The 15,375-nt window shown below is 32.7% G+C and overlaps 2 protein-coding genes and 1 long non-coding RNA gene across 6 annotated transcripts in view; 2 read left to right on the forward strand and 1 right to left on the reverse strand.

Annotated features, from left to right (window-relative positions):
• The window catches only part of LOC145243682 (integrator complex subunit 13-like), a 1,170,185-nt gene that overhangs the window by 230,625 nt on the left and 924,185 nt on the right, over positions 1–15,375 (forward strand). The gene's annotated exons all lie outside the window — the stretch shown is intronic.
• The window catches only part of LOC145243684 (uncharacterized), a 701,194-nt gene that overhangs the window by 203,448 nt on the left and 482,371 nt on the right, over positions 1–15,375 (forward strand). The window lies entirely within an intron of this gene.
• LOC145243683 (FMRFamide-activated amiloride-sensitive sodium channel-like) overlaps positions 1–15,375 on the reverse strand; it is a 531,594-nt gene that overhangs the window by 167,047 nt on the left and 349,172 nt on the right. The gene's annotated exons all lie outside the window — the stretch shown is intronic.

Below are 15,375 nucleotides of genomic sequence, written 5' to 3' on the forward strand. Positions count from 1 at the left end.
GAAAGGGCTATCAAGCATGTGTATACAGTGTGACGATGTATGGAAATGAAACTTGACCAATGAGGGTTGGAAGAGGCTAAAGAAAATGGGTGAATTTGGAAATCAGTTTCTAAAACAGCCCAGCGTTTGCCAACATGTAAAACAGACGTTAAATAGATGATGATGATGATAAAAATATTAACGAATATTTTGTGATGATAGTTGCTGTTAAAGAAAATTCAAAATAGAATTTTTGTTTTGATAAAGAAGAAAGAATATTTTAAAAATAACTTTTTTTTTCTCCAATTGTTTTGTTGTCTAGTATAGTAAAGGGAGACGATCTTCCTTTCTCTCTTTCTCCAAACAAAACCAACTCAACCTGTTGTAACCTGGCAATTCACAAGAAGAGTATGTGATAATTTTTGTTCCTCAAAAGCATCCACGATGTTGTTGTAACCTAAAATTTCTTGAAACTGAATGTAAATACATAGATTTCGTTACAATTCAGACGTAAAGGGACAGTTAGAATCTTAAAAAGGTTTCTCAGTTAGAATGTATGAGATAGCATGTGAATGTCTGGCATCCGGTTGGATGCCCTATCCCCAGTTAGAACAAAATGACATGTAGATATAAAAGCATATACAATACACACTTATTCATAAGAACATTATTTGTTGTATTTAGGATGCACACCTATGCTCCTCATTTTATTTCAATGCTAACTGTCCCGGTTTGGCTTTGCTCAGGATTATTCAAACTAAACCGGTATTGCATTAACACCGTTCTTTCATTATGAGTCTTCTTGTTTATTGTATTTATGCTTCATGCCTCTCTTTATTTCAGTGCTAGCTGTCCCAACCTGGCGTTGCCTGAGATTATTCAAACGAAACCACTATTCATGTAACACAGTTCCTTCTTTCAATACAAGTTCTTTTTGTCTGTTGTATTTAGTGTATGCCTTTGCTACTCATTTTATTTCGGTATTGGAGCACAGGGAGGAGCTGGTGTTAATATGATTGCAAGAATTAGAAGTGGATGAACTAAGTTCATGGAACTTCTGCTATCACTAACCAGCAAGGAAGAGACTATCAGGCATGAGTACAAAGTATGATGAAATATAAAAACGTAAGAAACCTAACAAGCGAAAGAATTGTACGTATTTATAATGACAGAAAATTAACTACTGTTTACATCCATCTGTGGATGGCTACAATATCATCTTCATATATGATCTCAATGAAAACTTGTTATAAACTGTCCTCAGAAGTCACTAAATTTTATTCATTCCATTCATTATTATAAATCTTCTTATGGTATTCTTCATCACTTAATGGATGAGAATTCAGATGTGGCGAAATTATATTTGGATGACAAAGCTATTGAAATTGTTTAGAAATATTGTTACCTAGGTAATACCATTGGATCACAAGGTGCTAGTTTGATTGCAAGTGATAGGAGTGGATGGAATAAGTTCAGTAAATTTCAGCCATTACTAACTAGCAGAGTGTTACCATTGTTGCGCAAAGGAAGAATTTATCAATTTATCAGGCATGTGTATGAAGTATGATGTATTGAATTAAAAATTGGCCAGTGAGGATTAAGGATATGTGCTGTATGGAGAGAATGATATGATTGAATAAATGATTTGATGGATGTGTAATGTAAGTCTTAAAGACAGGCTTAGATCTGATGACCTCAGAGGAAGATTAAATCTGAACAGTATAGGAGAATGTATGTAAAACAGGAGACTTTGGATTTTAGAAATTGACTTCTAAACTAACCTATTTAAAGCCAGAGTTTTATCCATCTCTTTTTCTCTTAATTCCATTTTTATTACCCCCCCCCCACTTCCATGTTGTACTTTGTCTCCTCTTGTAAACTGGATCTACTATCTTAACTGTTTTATATCTACTAAACCAAGAACTCTCTTCCATTCTTTCAATGTGACCATATTATTGAAGTCTACTCTTCTGCACACATTTCTTTATACTGTCCAGATTTAATCTTCCTCTGAGGTCATCAGAATTAAGTCTGTCTTTAAGTCTCACACATTACACATCCAGCATAGCATTCTAATGTCGTTTCTCTCCATGCAATGCATGTCCTCAACTGGCTGTGTTTAATTTCCATACATCACAATATGCACACACGTCATATAAACCTTTCCATATGTTGACATTGGTAATACTCTGCTGCTTGTTAATTGCAGAAGTTGCCTGAACTGCAAAAGTGTCTAAACACTCATATTCTAGACCTTAACTACATTACGTATCTGGGATCTAATTTCAAGGTTGAAGCTGAACACAATTTTAAATATCTAACATGACTAAATCGATCATTTTTCTGCGCATACAAGAGCCAATCTCTCGTTTCGGTTAGAACTTCTCACTTAGACTCATTAACCTTTTGTGTTTACCATTCAAAATAGTGTTATTTCTTGCTTTCCATGTAACATTATGTTCAAACAATAAAGTAAGTTTACCGCAGTCTAGCCGCAGCCATTTTTTGTTTCGGTGAACTATAAGAGGGATGGGGAGGCTTTCATTTTTTGTATTAAATTTCGGAAGACTTTCCAGAACTAACTGACTGACCTTCAGATGAGTTCCTCCATTGTTTACTGCAGAGGCATATTTTGTCCATCTTTTTTACTGCTTTCTTTCTTAGCATCGGTCTGTAGTTATTTTTAGATGAGGAACAATTACGACTTTTTTGGTCTCTGTCTGTTACCCATGTATACCATTCTTCACTTCACCCCCCTCACCCCACATGCACCTCTCTTCACTATTTCTTGAATCAATTCGTGTGTGTGCTCTTCATAAAAGAAAATAACACCCATGTTGGTGGGTTTGTGGGCTGAGGGTTGGATGGAAGAGGTTGTCGGCTAATTTAATCCAGACAAATATGTGATTGGGATAATTGTCGGCTTGGTACCAAAATAGAATGAAGGGAAAATAGTTGCATTTTGACAAAAAAAAAAAAAAAAAAAATTTTAATATTTTTTAAATTTTGTCAAATTAATTAAGAATAAATTTATTTGTTAGCATTGCATCTGTTGTGGAAAGAGAAAGAAGTCCCCTTCCCTACCACTAAAAAAAAGCAAAAACAAAAAACAATTTTATAAATATTTTGAGACTGGGCGAGTTTAAGAGAGGAGGGTGGATGGAACTGCTTATTCATTTTCCTTTTTAATCACGTTTCTGTTCGCTGCGTCTTTCATATTTAATCTAAATATACGTTAAAAGAAATTTTCGTCTGTCTCAATTTGGTAATCAGGCTATTTTTAAGCTGGGTTGCTTTTCTTTTTTCAGAATCTATGCAATTCAATATCTATATATTATTAGACTTACCCATGACCCGTTGGGTCACAACCACTATCACTATTTATACTATGTTAATTTCATTCAAGAATTCATAAATATGTGATATAGTGTTACATTTTCAATCATGAGCCATTAGCAAGCCAAATTAACTCATTTTATACATACTTTCACTGGATGTTTATACCAGGGTGTTTTTATAGTCACTTCTCGTTGTGACATGACTAACCATGTTATCTAATGGTTGTCCATCGTCTCGTCTGTTTAGCTAAACGAATAAACTTATTCATGAAAAACACAAGAAGATGTTGGCTAGTTTTCTTCAAGGTTTTATTGGAAAGAATGCGCTTACAGGAAGAGAGAGAGAGAGAGGGAGAGAGAGAGAGAGAGACTACATAACTAAAATTAATTTCTTAATTTAGTTTTCTAACTCGAGAATTGATATGCAGACGGACAGATACGGAAATAACATTTACCTTAGATTATTATACATTATTACGCTGTGTTGCATTCGCATGGATTCCAGAGTAAAACTGATTAGATAACCTTTTGTTTCTCTTGCTTAAAAATGTGACATCATTTCATATCATTTGTTTTGTCCACGCAGTTGCTCGTTTCAACTTCATGTCACCTGTTTTTTGGTACAAATGTGTTTGCCACTAGGTTACTCTGACATGTATTAATGTGACCTTTATCAAAATTTACACTAGCTAACTTTATCGCTGCTTACTGGCGTAGGGTCCCTACTATGTAACAATATTAATTAATCCTTTTAGTATAACTAAAAGCAATAGAAATCTTGACTTCAATATTATGATATATCGATCTCACCACTATGATACTGAAGGCATGTCAGATTTGTAAAAATAAAAATTAAAAAACAATTGCATAAATGTTTGGATATTGACTGAGTTGGAAAGAAACGAGGGAGTGGGACTAGTTTTCATCTTTCTTTTTAATGATGCTTCTGTTGGTTGCTGTGACTTTCATATTTAATCTAAATATCGTACATTAAAAGAATGTTCTTCTCTCTAAGTTACACCTACATTTGGTAATTACACTATTATAAAGGTGGGTAGTCTTTTATATTTATTTGTTTAAACTATGCAATCTAATTCTATGTAATACTCATTTGAGAATTCATAAACTAGTACGTTTACCTAGCAGGCAAAAGTGTAGCATATTTATACTAAAACTTCTATATCCCTCTATGCTCTTCTTTCCCGGCCCATCCAACCCATCCCTCTCTTTGGATGTACACAGATAACTCTCCTTTTATATAGATTACTCAAAGAATAAGTTGGCATAACGTAAATATCTCATATTATTTGAATTATTTCGACTATTGCTCTCATCTTAAATGTTATTTTCATGCTTTGACTGATGTAACATCCGAACACCGGCAAATGTATCATGTCGAAATCAGGAATCTTTCTGTTGAACTCCTTGATAAAACATCAGTTAGCTCCCTTTAGTATAAAATCGTATAAATAAAAACTAACCCTCTCTGCCGTTTGAAGAAATTTGCGCTAGCTTAGGCTAAAAAAATGAATATTTTTCTAAATTTTAGATATTATTCATCTAGTGGAATGCCGATCAAGAAAATACCAAGTTTGTGGGTATTGGTTTTGTGGGTATTTACTTTTAGCTGGACGCACACACACACACACACACACACACACACACACACACACACACACACACACACACAACTGCCCATTAAAGGACATTATTTACCTCTTCTCCAGGGGAGGTGAGACATAGATGTGGTTTTGCACACTAGAATAAGTGCTTACAGAAGAGGCCTGAATATCCCTGTCAGCATTTCCTGATAGAGGCGCCCCAGGCGATTAGCAATAAACTAACCCCTTCTCAGAGAGAAGGTAAAACCTGAGAATTTGTTCATTTGTTTATGATACGTGTAACCAAGTGGACTCAGTTCTTTTTACAAAAGAACATTGTTATGCTAAATACTAATATATATATATATATATATATATATATATATGTGGAAATATTCTTTATTCATATATATTTCCTTTTTATATACCAATCCTTATTTAAAAAGCTCAATGTAATTACAGAGCATATAATGAATGAATGGTAAAAGTCTAGATTCCAAATTTCATGATGTTGACCATCATTCCTTCAATTTATTCCTTTAATTCGGTTGATACTTACAATTCTTGACAGTATCTGTTTCGTTGCACACAATCAGTCAATTATTATATCAATCAGTGAATCTATTTTGCCCTTTACTCATCAGAAGAAATAGCAACAATCAATCCACCAAAAAGAAATAAAATGCGTTTGGACATGATTAAAAAATCCGAAAATTGGAAGAAAAGCTGCAAATATCTGATAGTTTGCTTACATTACGCCATTTTGAACTTAGAAAAAAAAAAATATATATATATATATATAGAGAATAAATAACAAAAAATTATATTCCAAAATTCATGATGTTGACCATCTTATAATTTATTCCTTTAATTCAGTTGACTTATACAATTCTTGACAGTATCTGTTTTGTAGCGCAAAATCAATCACTTTATTATATTAAACAGTGAATCTATTATGCCCTTAAATCATCACTTTTTTAAAGCTTAGTTTAGTTTCGTACATACAAACATGTATAATAGTTTATAATTTGTTGATATTATTTTCATAAGTATGTATACACAATTTAGAATTAATAAATTTACTAATTATTAAATATAACATTTTGGTAGAAGATTCATAAATTAATTAAAATTGTTAGTACGAATAGTTGGGTTTTATAACTTTGTTTGATAAAATATAAAATGGCGTAATGGAAAAATAAAAAAGGTATATACAGCTTCTCTTCCAATTTTCGGATTTTAATCATGTCAAATCACACTTCATTTCCTTTTGACGGATTGATTGTTGCTATTTCTTCTGATGAGTTAAAGTCATAATAGATTCACTGATTGATATAATAATTAAGTGATTGATTTTGCACTACGAAACAGATACTTTCAAGAATTGTATAAGTCAACTGAATTAAAGGAATAAATTATAAGATGGTCAACATCATGAGTTTTTGAATATAACTCTTTGTTATTTATTCTCTATATTGCTCTGTAATTACATTGAGTTTCTTAAATAAGGATTGGTATATATTATAAGAAAATGTATTTCTACAGAAATATATATATATATATATATATATATATATATATATATATATATATATATATGTATATATATGTATGTATGTATTTGTTCTTTTCAATGCAAAACTAAAGATCAATGTGTGTCAAAATACTTTAAAAGCAGAAAAATGAAACCTTCTCAATTGATGCACATAATTAATTTCTCCAAGACATAATTATTTGTTTTCTTAAGTCCTAGGCAATTAATTAGCCGATGTATAATGATAGTAATAACAAGAAACCAAATAAAATACAAGTATAAAATAATTCATTTTAAATGTTTATCTGTTTGATGGGAAAGACAATAGAACTAAAATTATAAAAGTAGAAGTACATAACATCATTTCAGATCTAACAAAAACAAAAAAAAAACTGAATAAAGAGAAATTATAAATTGAGAAAACCATTTTGTAATCAAATGATAAAAACATAATAAAATAGTTTTTATTATTCAGAATCTTGAGAAGAAGGAATTAATTAAAAATAAAAATTCAAACGTAATCAGTTTTTTTAATTCCGACCAAAATCCTTTTTTTTTTTTTTTTGTCTCCTCAAAGCAAAATTCTATTTACTGTGACTGAAGTAGAAATACTAGAATAGCGTTCTCTCAAGTGGAGAGCAATTCCAGTAATAGAAAAATGTCCCACAAAGGGATGACAAAAGAAATAACTATCATAAAGAAAATTATCCAATTGCAAATATTAAATGTAGTTGTATCAAACAAAAATTAGCAGAATCAATCTAGTCAGAGAAGCTTTGAATTATAAAGAATTCCAGATTTAAAATAGTATTAATCCAGTTTCTCTTTTCTCGTGTCAAAACAAAAAGCTATGAATGAAGATTTCAAAGAGAGTAAGTATATTTTATACAACAATTCTGATACTTGATTGGTTCGTTCTGGCTATAAATATAATCGTTCATCTTTGTAATCGTACCCAATATTATGCCAAAAATATTGCAACATTAATGGAAGATCTCTGATGATGAAATCAGCTGTGGATGCAGAAATTTAAATCTAAAGTAATGTGAACAAACATCTTGTTATACAACTCACCTCCCATAAATCTGTCTCTTATCACAGTGGCCTCTTTCCTTTGTTGTTTTATTGTTACCCTCACCATCTGTCCATCATCTTCTAATTGTGCTTACATACAGTTTCCTTGCTTCTTTATTTTCTTTTATTGGTTCATGGGATAGATAGAAGTGTCCAGTCTCTATCTTATAAACCGTCTGGTCTTATTGAAGAGAAGAATGTCTCAGTTTTTGTATGTGTGATGGTATAGTCTCATTATTCCGAACTTCTCCCATCTTATAACTTAATATCAATACTTTTATTTTGCCATTTTTCTTCAATGGCATCTATTCATTTGGCAGACAAGTTAGGGTTAGGACTGATTATGTGGCAGGTGTTAACATCGTTTATTGAAATGTGATGCTGTCTGATTGCAAACTAAAGAACTTTTGAACTAAGCATGCGAAGCGTATGAACTTACTGATACATTATATTAGCAGGAAGACCCAACGTTGCTCGAGATTTAGAAGAAACAAACCTACTGTTGATTTTATATGCCTGGCTTTACTGGTTGTGTGGTGATAATGGTTTGAATATACGTTTAAGATGAAAATGATAAAATATCAAGGTTTAATTGTGCTTTAAACAGAAACATTGATTTCGAATGCGCCCCTCAAAGAACCCACTGTTGATTTTATATATCGGTCCTTTTGGCTTGTGTGGTAATAAAACGTCACAAATGTATTTGTGATGTTAGGCTGTGAAATTTTCGTTAAAATCGCCTGTTCCTTCTTTCATCCCTTTTTTTTTTTTTGGTTATCGATACTTATTGAAGATATTCCAGTACAAAAACGTAGCTAAGTACACTGCCAGGCACTGGCAGTGTACTTAGTTACATGAACAACTATGGAAGGCAGTAATTACTGCCTTCCATAGTTATTAGCGTCTCACCACGTTTTTGGCCAACTAATCCTCTGGTCGGCTTTGTGTAGGATTGAAATCACTATCTTCAGACAATTTTCACCTAAACTGTAGAAATTCAACAACTCTATCCACTGCGCCACGGGCCCCGAAGGGCGATCAAAGTTGAATTTTTTGGTCTTATAAATCCAAGTTTTTTTTAAATTTTTTATCTGATCTTCCATTGTCGGGTCCATACTGAGTGATATATATTATTTAATTATTGGGATTCTTTTAAGATAATTATTATTTCCGTAGATTACACAGACTACAGAAAAAGAAATTAAAGAAAAATTAAACAATTTGTTGAATATTATGATTTGAAATGTTAAAGTTTATTCTGAGACAAAATTAGAGTAAAAATAATTCTGCTATAAGTAAGGTTCAAACTTATAAACATTGTCTCTAAATACGGCATGTCAGCCAATTGATCCACATAAGCATGTACAAAATGGTAATGCTGCTAGATACATAAAATGAATTGTCTTTTCTGTTTTTTTTTTTTATTCTGTAATAACTGAAAGGAAAACTTTGATAATCATCAAGAACGAAATGTCGTCTCACCCATTTATTATTAATAAGATAGTTAATCCGTTCATAGAATACTAGTCTCTCTCTCAGGTGCGAGCCTATATATATATATATATATATATATATATATATATATAAATAATGGAAACGTTAGTGTCAGGGAAATGCATGTCCTCCTGGTGTCTAAGCTAGTTCTAAGGAGTAAGTGGTGATATCTTCCTTTTACTATCTACAAGATCTTAGTTCCTGGGGGTTGTAAATTAGCCACCAAAAACACGAGTTAAAATTTCTTGGAAAAAGTTCTGTGAGTTGCAACCACTTCTCAACTCTTGTACGGACCTTGGGGTCATGCTTATAGCTCCTAAGTGCAATGCTTCATGCAAGTGACACTTGGCCATTGGCCAAAGCAGACCTGTAATGATTAGAATGCAACAGCAGGGCAATGATTGGTCAGATTCGCAATGTAAAGACGAAAGAGGTGGCAACTTGGCCTCATGAACATGTCATTAATAGAGAAAAGAAGGCTTCACTTGAATGAACACATAGAATACTGACGTCCTCAAGATAGGTTGAGATTTGGATGTTCCTTGTAGACAAGAGAAAGGCTCATCTCAGTTGCCTTGGAGCGATTTGCTGCAGGGAGATTACATAGTATCCAGAAGGTATCTCGCTTTTGAGGCAATCCTCTACCTGTATAAGCGCCGAATACACCTTAAGATGGAGTATTGCTGTCACATTTGGAGAGGTATTACTCCAAACACCTTTGCCTGTCTTCGAAATCTAATCTCCTCCCTGCTACCTCTTTCTCATAGAAGAGACGTTAATCTTTCTCTACTCTATTGTTATTTTCATGACAGATGCTCAACTGAATTATGGTCCCTCCGTAAAATTGATAACAAAACCTCGTCTAACTACAACCACTATCAATCGTTTCTCTCTCTCTCTCTCTCTCTCTCTCTCTCTCTCTCTCTCTCTCTCTACCTACCTACCTACCTAAAACTAAATGAAACTTCCATGGGCAAGGTTTATTTTGTAGAACTGCCCATCTGTGGAACACGATATCACAGAGCTGTTTCCCAGCTGACTACGACGTGGTTGTTTTCAAGCAAATGGATTCTTGTTGAGCTATCTTCTTAAATAATCAAATTCTACTCGATCAGCACCATCATTAACATTTACACAACTACATATCTTGCTCCAGAAGCAACTGAATTTCAGTGGTTTTTTTTTTCTATTTTGAATAAATCAGTGTTTTTTATCTCAACTTATCTGTTAATGTCTCTGTTGACTTCATATCCAGACATAAAGCTCTAACTTAATGTTTTACTTCTAATAGAACTTTCTGCTGCTCCAACCTGATATGAAAAATACTGTTTGTGTTGTTTCTTTCTACACACCCACATTATTTTGCTGCAACTGAATTTAAAACATGCTAAAGTTGCATTTCAAATAAATGAGTTTTTATTTTTGTGTTTAATTCATTAAATTTTCCATTTCTAAGATGTCTGCTTGCAGATAATAAATAAAATGAAGACATGTTGAATCCTTATGATTTGATAAGAAGGTGAAAGAATTATCTGATGAAATTAAGTGAGAAAATAATTAAATATGAAATGCGAGAGGAATTCAGTGTCCAATAACAAAGAATTAACATTTTGGCTCTTTTTTACAATAGTGATGCATATGAGGAATACTTTGTTTCCACACAAAAATGAACCATAATACTTGACTTGATAGCACAAATTTGGTACAAGATAAAAATGATAGCACAAATTTGGTACAAGATAAAGATAACAGGAAGAAAATAGTCATAATAAATACAAAGTGACTCAAATTAATGCCAACCACGAAATCGTTAATAAAATTTGGTCTTTTCTCTTTGATTTTCACAAATGTCCTACAATTAGTGTCATTTGTTTAATGACTTCATAGAAAATACGAATCTATGATGATCAACAATTAAATGATTCATGCCTGCATTTTGATGATAGTTTTTCGTACTCTTTTAAGCGTTTCTTTTTAATGAAATTATTGCTAATTTTTTATCCATCCTTTGAATGACTCTATGTAGTATGGGACCGATTTTGTTCGATTTTACTGTTGAAGGATAGCGGCTGGATATCTGGTGAAGTTGGTTGCAACTATAATTACTCTATGAAAGTTTGTGAGTGAAATACAGGATGACCCTCCTTTCCTCCAAAGAAAAATGGAATCATCCATGGAATCGTTAATAAAATTCACAATCCTTTCTGCAAATTTGCTACAAATAAACTTCAGTTTGTGTCTAACTTGGACACTAAATTTCACTTATGAATGTTTAACAGTCTTTGCTTTATCACCCTTCAGTGCTATGGGAGGACACTGGTAATCAGCTCATTAGTAAGAAGGGCGATCCAGAATAGGCTGGACTATAACCTCTAAGATCTATATTATTCATTATCGTAGAATGCACCCCCCTCAATAATGCCACACATGGAATGGTTAATTAAATTCACAGTTCCGTCTGCAATTCATTCATATTTGCTACAAATCAACCCCAATCTCTGCCTGACTTGTCCATCTAATTTTAATCATGAATGTGAAACAGTTTTTGTTTTATTGCCTTTCAATGATATGGTGAGGAGGGACACTATGGTGATTGTCTCATCAGAACGAGGTATGGTCCTGAGTGGGCTTCACACTCAACAAAATATAACTCCCACAGACTGAAATAATTCATTATAGAACAGGATGGCCTGTTCCCACCTCTCATAGAAAATGGCACGTCTGAAATCGTTGATAAACATGTTGAACATTCTTAACCGGAAATTGGTGGGAAAGTCAGGCATAGACTGAAGTTTATTTGTATCAAATATGGTTGGATTGCAGAAAGTTTTATGAATTTTATTAACAATTTCACGAGTGGCTTTTTGTGTGTGTGTGTGGGGGGGTTGCTATATATCTAAATGGGTATGGAATACAGAGTTAGAGAAATCTATCTTATAAAATGATGGGTTCCAACCTCATTTTTACTTGTGGACTTGTTGAGAGATATTTTATAATTTATGAATATCATATATACAGAGATTCATTTTTAAAGCAAATATTCGTTTTTCAGTTATTAAAAATAACAATGAATCAATTTTGTTATATTCAAAACATAACTTTAGATGCAAAAAAAATCTTGAAAAAATGTTGATAAACGCACGTGCAAACAAAATGAATCAAAATTAGATATAATAATTTTTTGTGGGATACATTATAGACTCTCGGGGATCCATATGGATCCAGGTTGAGAATCTTGGTACATATGCAGAATAGGATTCATGTTATCATCATCATATTCCAGACAAGTTACGTAAACTGCCGTAAGGTGTTGAAATGCTTAACCAATGGAATCACAGCAGCCGGCAATTGGTAAACTGTATCTTTTATTATTATTTTTTTTTACTCTATCTTTTGTTTATTAAATTGATGGATGAAAGTACAGAATAATTTAAAAGCTGCTTCCTCATGTTAAAAATGGCTTTCTAAATAATATTATTTTAACATGTACTCTAAATTGCATAATAGTTTTTTTTTTTTTTTCATTGAAATTACCATACAATGACTGTTTGTTAGTTTTTTAAACACTGATCATCATAGATGATAATGCAGCCTCCTATTTTTGCATTAGTACCAGAATCGTTGCTATAAAGTGTTCTGTTCAGAATTCTATCCAAGATTACTTACTATAATTGAAAACATCTGAAGAAGGCTAAAGATTACAATTGCAGAAACGCTGTAAGAATGTTGATAATCAAGATGAGGAAAACGACCCAAAACAACTAACCCGACAGTAAAAGACAATTATACTTGGTGTATTGAAAAGTCTTTTCAAATCAAAACTCCTCAAGCCGTGTCAAGACAGACAGATAGGCTGGCATCAACTTGATGAATTATGAGGAGGGTTCTACTCCAAATTTAAAACAACAAAAAAGTGAATAAAAATCAAGAAAGAAAATAAATGGCGTCTAAGGAAGGATAGTTTGTCATTGGTGCCAAATTGAAAAATATTTTTACTCTTTTTTTGGTTTTAGGGTTTGGCTCTCTTCTGGAAGAAAGAGAATCTGTGAAATTCCAAAGACTGATTGATCAAGCAAAATCATATGTGTATCACTACAGTGATTTAATTCTGTGATTTCTGACCATAGCAAAATATCTTTGGCCAGTGTCTTGTCTGCAATCTTGTCTTTGTAGATATGTAAAAAGTTGTCGCTCAATGAACAGTGACGTTTTTCTGTTTTTTTCTCTCTTCTCTTGTAATACATGATTGCAGTTTTGTTTTGTTGACGTGTCATAAGTTGTTGCTCATTAGATAGTAATGTCTCTCTGTTTCTGTTTCTCTTCTCTTCTAATACAAAGCTGAAGTTTGGTTTGGCTACATGCAAGTTGTTGCTCAGTAGATAGTAATGTCTCTCTGTTTCTGTTCTCTTCTAATACAAAGCTGAAGTTTGGTTTGGCTACATGCAAGTTGTTGCTCAGTAAATTGCGATGTTTCTGTTTTTATCCTCTCTTGTAATACACAACTGAAATCTGCTGACACCTTGTAAGTTGTTGCTCAGTGGATAATGACGTCTCTGTATTTCTTTCTCTCTTTCTTACAATCGTCTCCTTAATAACAGCAGTTGTGAAAAAAAAAAATGATAACACAGAATCATTTAGGGTTTAACAATACTTTCAGGATTTTCCTTTTTCTTCCAATATATAGTACACACAATAATATATCCAACCTATCCCTCATAAGAGAATGGGAGCAGTTGTCTCAAAGGACAACTTTTCTCTTTTCCACAGTTCAGTAAAAGAGAGAGATTTTCTCATCGTTATTTTCATGGAAAGTGTTCGACTGAGCTTCAATCTATGGTCCCCCCTCGCCAAACTTTCACAAGAAACACTCATCTAGCTGTAAACACTATCAATAATTCCCCCCACTCTTTATCTGTGCCTAAACCTAAACGTAGATTCCATGAACAAAGCTTCTTTCTAAGAACTGCACGCCTGTGGAATTGTCTTCCGTTTTCCTGCTTTCCGGCTGACTACAATATGGTTGTGTTCAAGTCTAAAGTAAATAAGTTCTTGATGAGCCGTTCCATATAAGTTATCAAATTTACCAAATTTTCATTACTAATGATTACTATATTGTCCAATTTCTACTGTACACTCTTTAACCCTTATCCTTGAGTGGCCTCTGGGCCTTGATAATGTGGTGATGCCTATGTAAAAAAAAAAAAAAAGGTTATCCACTACGTATCTTTAACTACTTTCTGTCAATGACGTCATATCCTGACACATAGCCTTAAATTCTAAGTAAACTCGAAATGGAAAATTCCATCTTCTTGCTTAAACCAACTTTGAATTTTCCGTTTTTAACCATATTTTTATACAGTGCAAACTTATAACTTTTTTTTTTATATATAGTTTTATTTTTATATTAACTCACAACTAGGATTTTGAAAACATTTATGAAAATCTGAAAGCAAGTATCAAGACTATTACAACATGGTGTCTCCAAAGAAATGAGTTAGCTAAATGTTGTGGTGGAATTCTCCAAGCAATGGCATTCAAAATAATATAATATATAGAATCAAGTCGGTTGGATTCTTGACTGATAATGATATGTTTCTTTCCTATAAAATCAATATTTCATTCTTAATAGCCATTTTATTTTATTAAAGGTTAGTCCATGTTGTTAAGAAAAATAAAATCTAATTTGAGTTCATTCTTTTTAGAAAATAATTTCTCTGGTCAAATTTATTTTTATATAGGTGCCATTTTCTTAAGCAGGAAAAACAATGTGTATACACCTGATACAGATTTCACTTTGTTTCAACAAGAAATATACTATTTTGGGAGGAAACGTTACAAAACTATGTGTTTGTCCATTTTTCATTGGAACAAAAATAAACAAAACTGATTAATTTCAAAATAAGAAAGAGAAAATAAATGCATTATTGGACAATGGTGATGCAGTTATATAATTATCCACAGACACGTGTATTATTGTAATACGGCTCATCAGTGTGGCTAAACCTAGCAACATTGGAAACTGAGTATATGACGTCTGAATGTACGCAGTCATTCCCCAGTGGGCAGCTATCTGGGTCGTTACAGTTACAGTTTGGGTGAGCCGGGTTTGGATTGCTGCTCACTGTTTTCTGTACTGATTCTATTTTCTTATTATTCGTATTTATAATAGTTTGTGCTATACTGAGCATGGTTGAAAAGGATAATTGGATAAGTTTTTATTTAGGATCGAGCTGTATTTGTGAGGGTGTGTGAATGAATTTTCTACTATTTTAAAGAATTCTTTAGGGATATTAGTTTTGACGTTATTATTGTAGGGAGGGGGGGGTGAACCAAATATTATTCTTTCTTCTAATTC

Source organism: Euprymna scolopes, chromosome 22 (genome assembly GCF_053919585.1).
Source record: "Euprymna scolopes isolate OS-2025 chromosome 22, ASM5391958v1, whole genome shotgun sequence".
In the NCBI taxonomy this organism is placed as follows: domain Eukaryota; kingdom Metazoa; phylum Mollusca; class Cephalopoda; order Sepiida; family Sepiolidae; genus Euprymna; species Euprymna scolopes.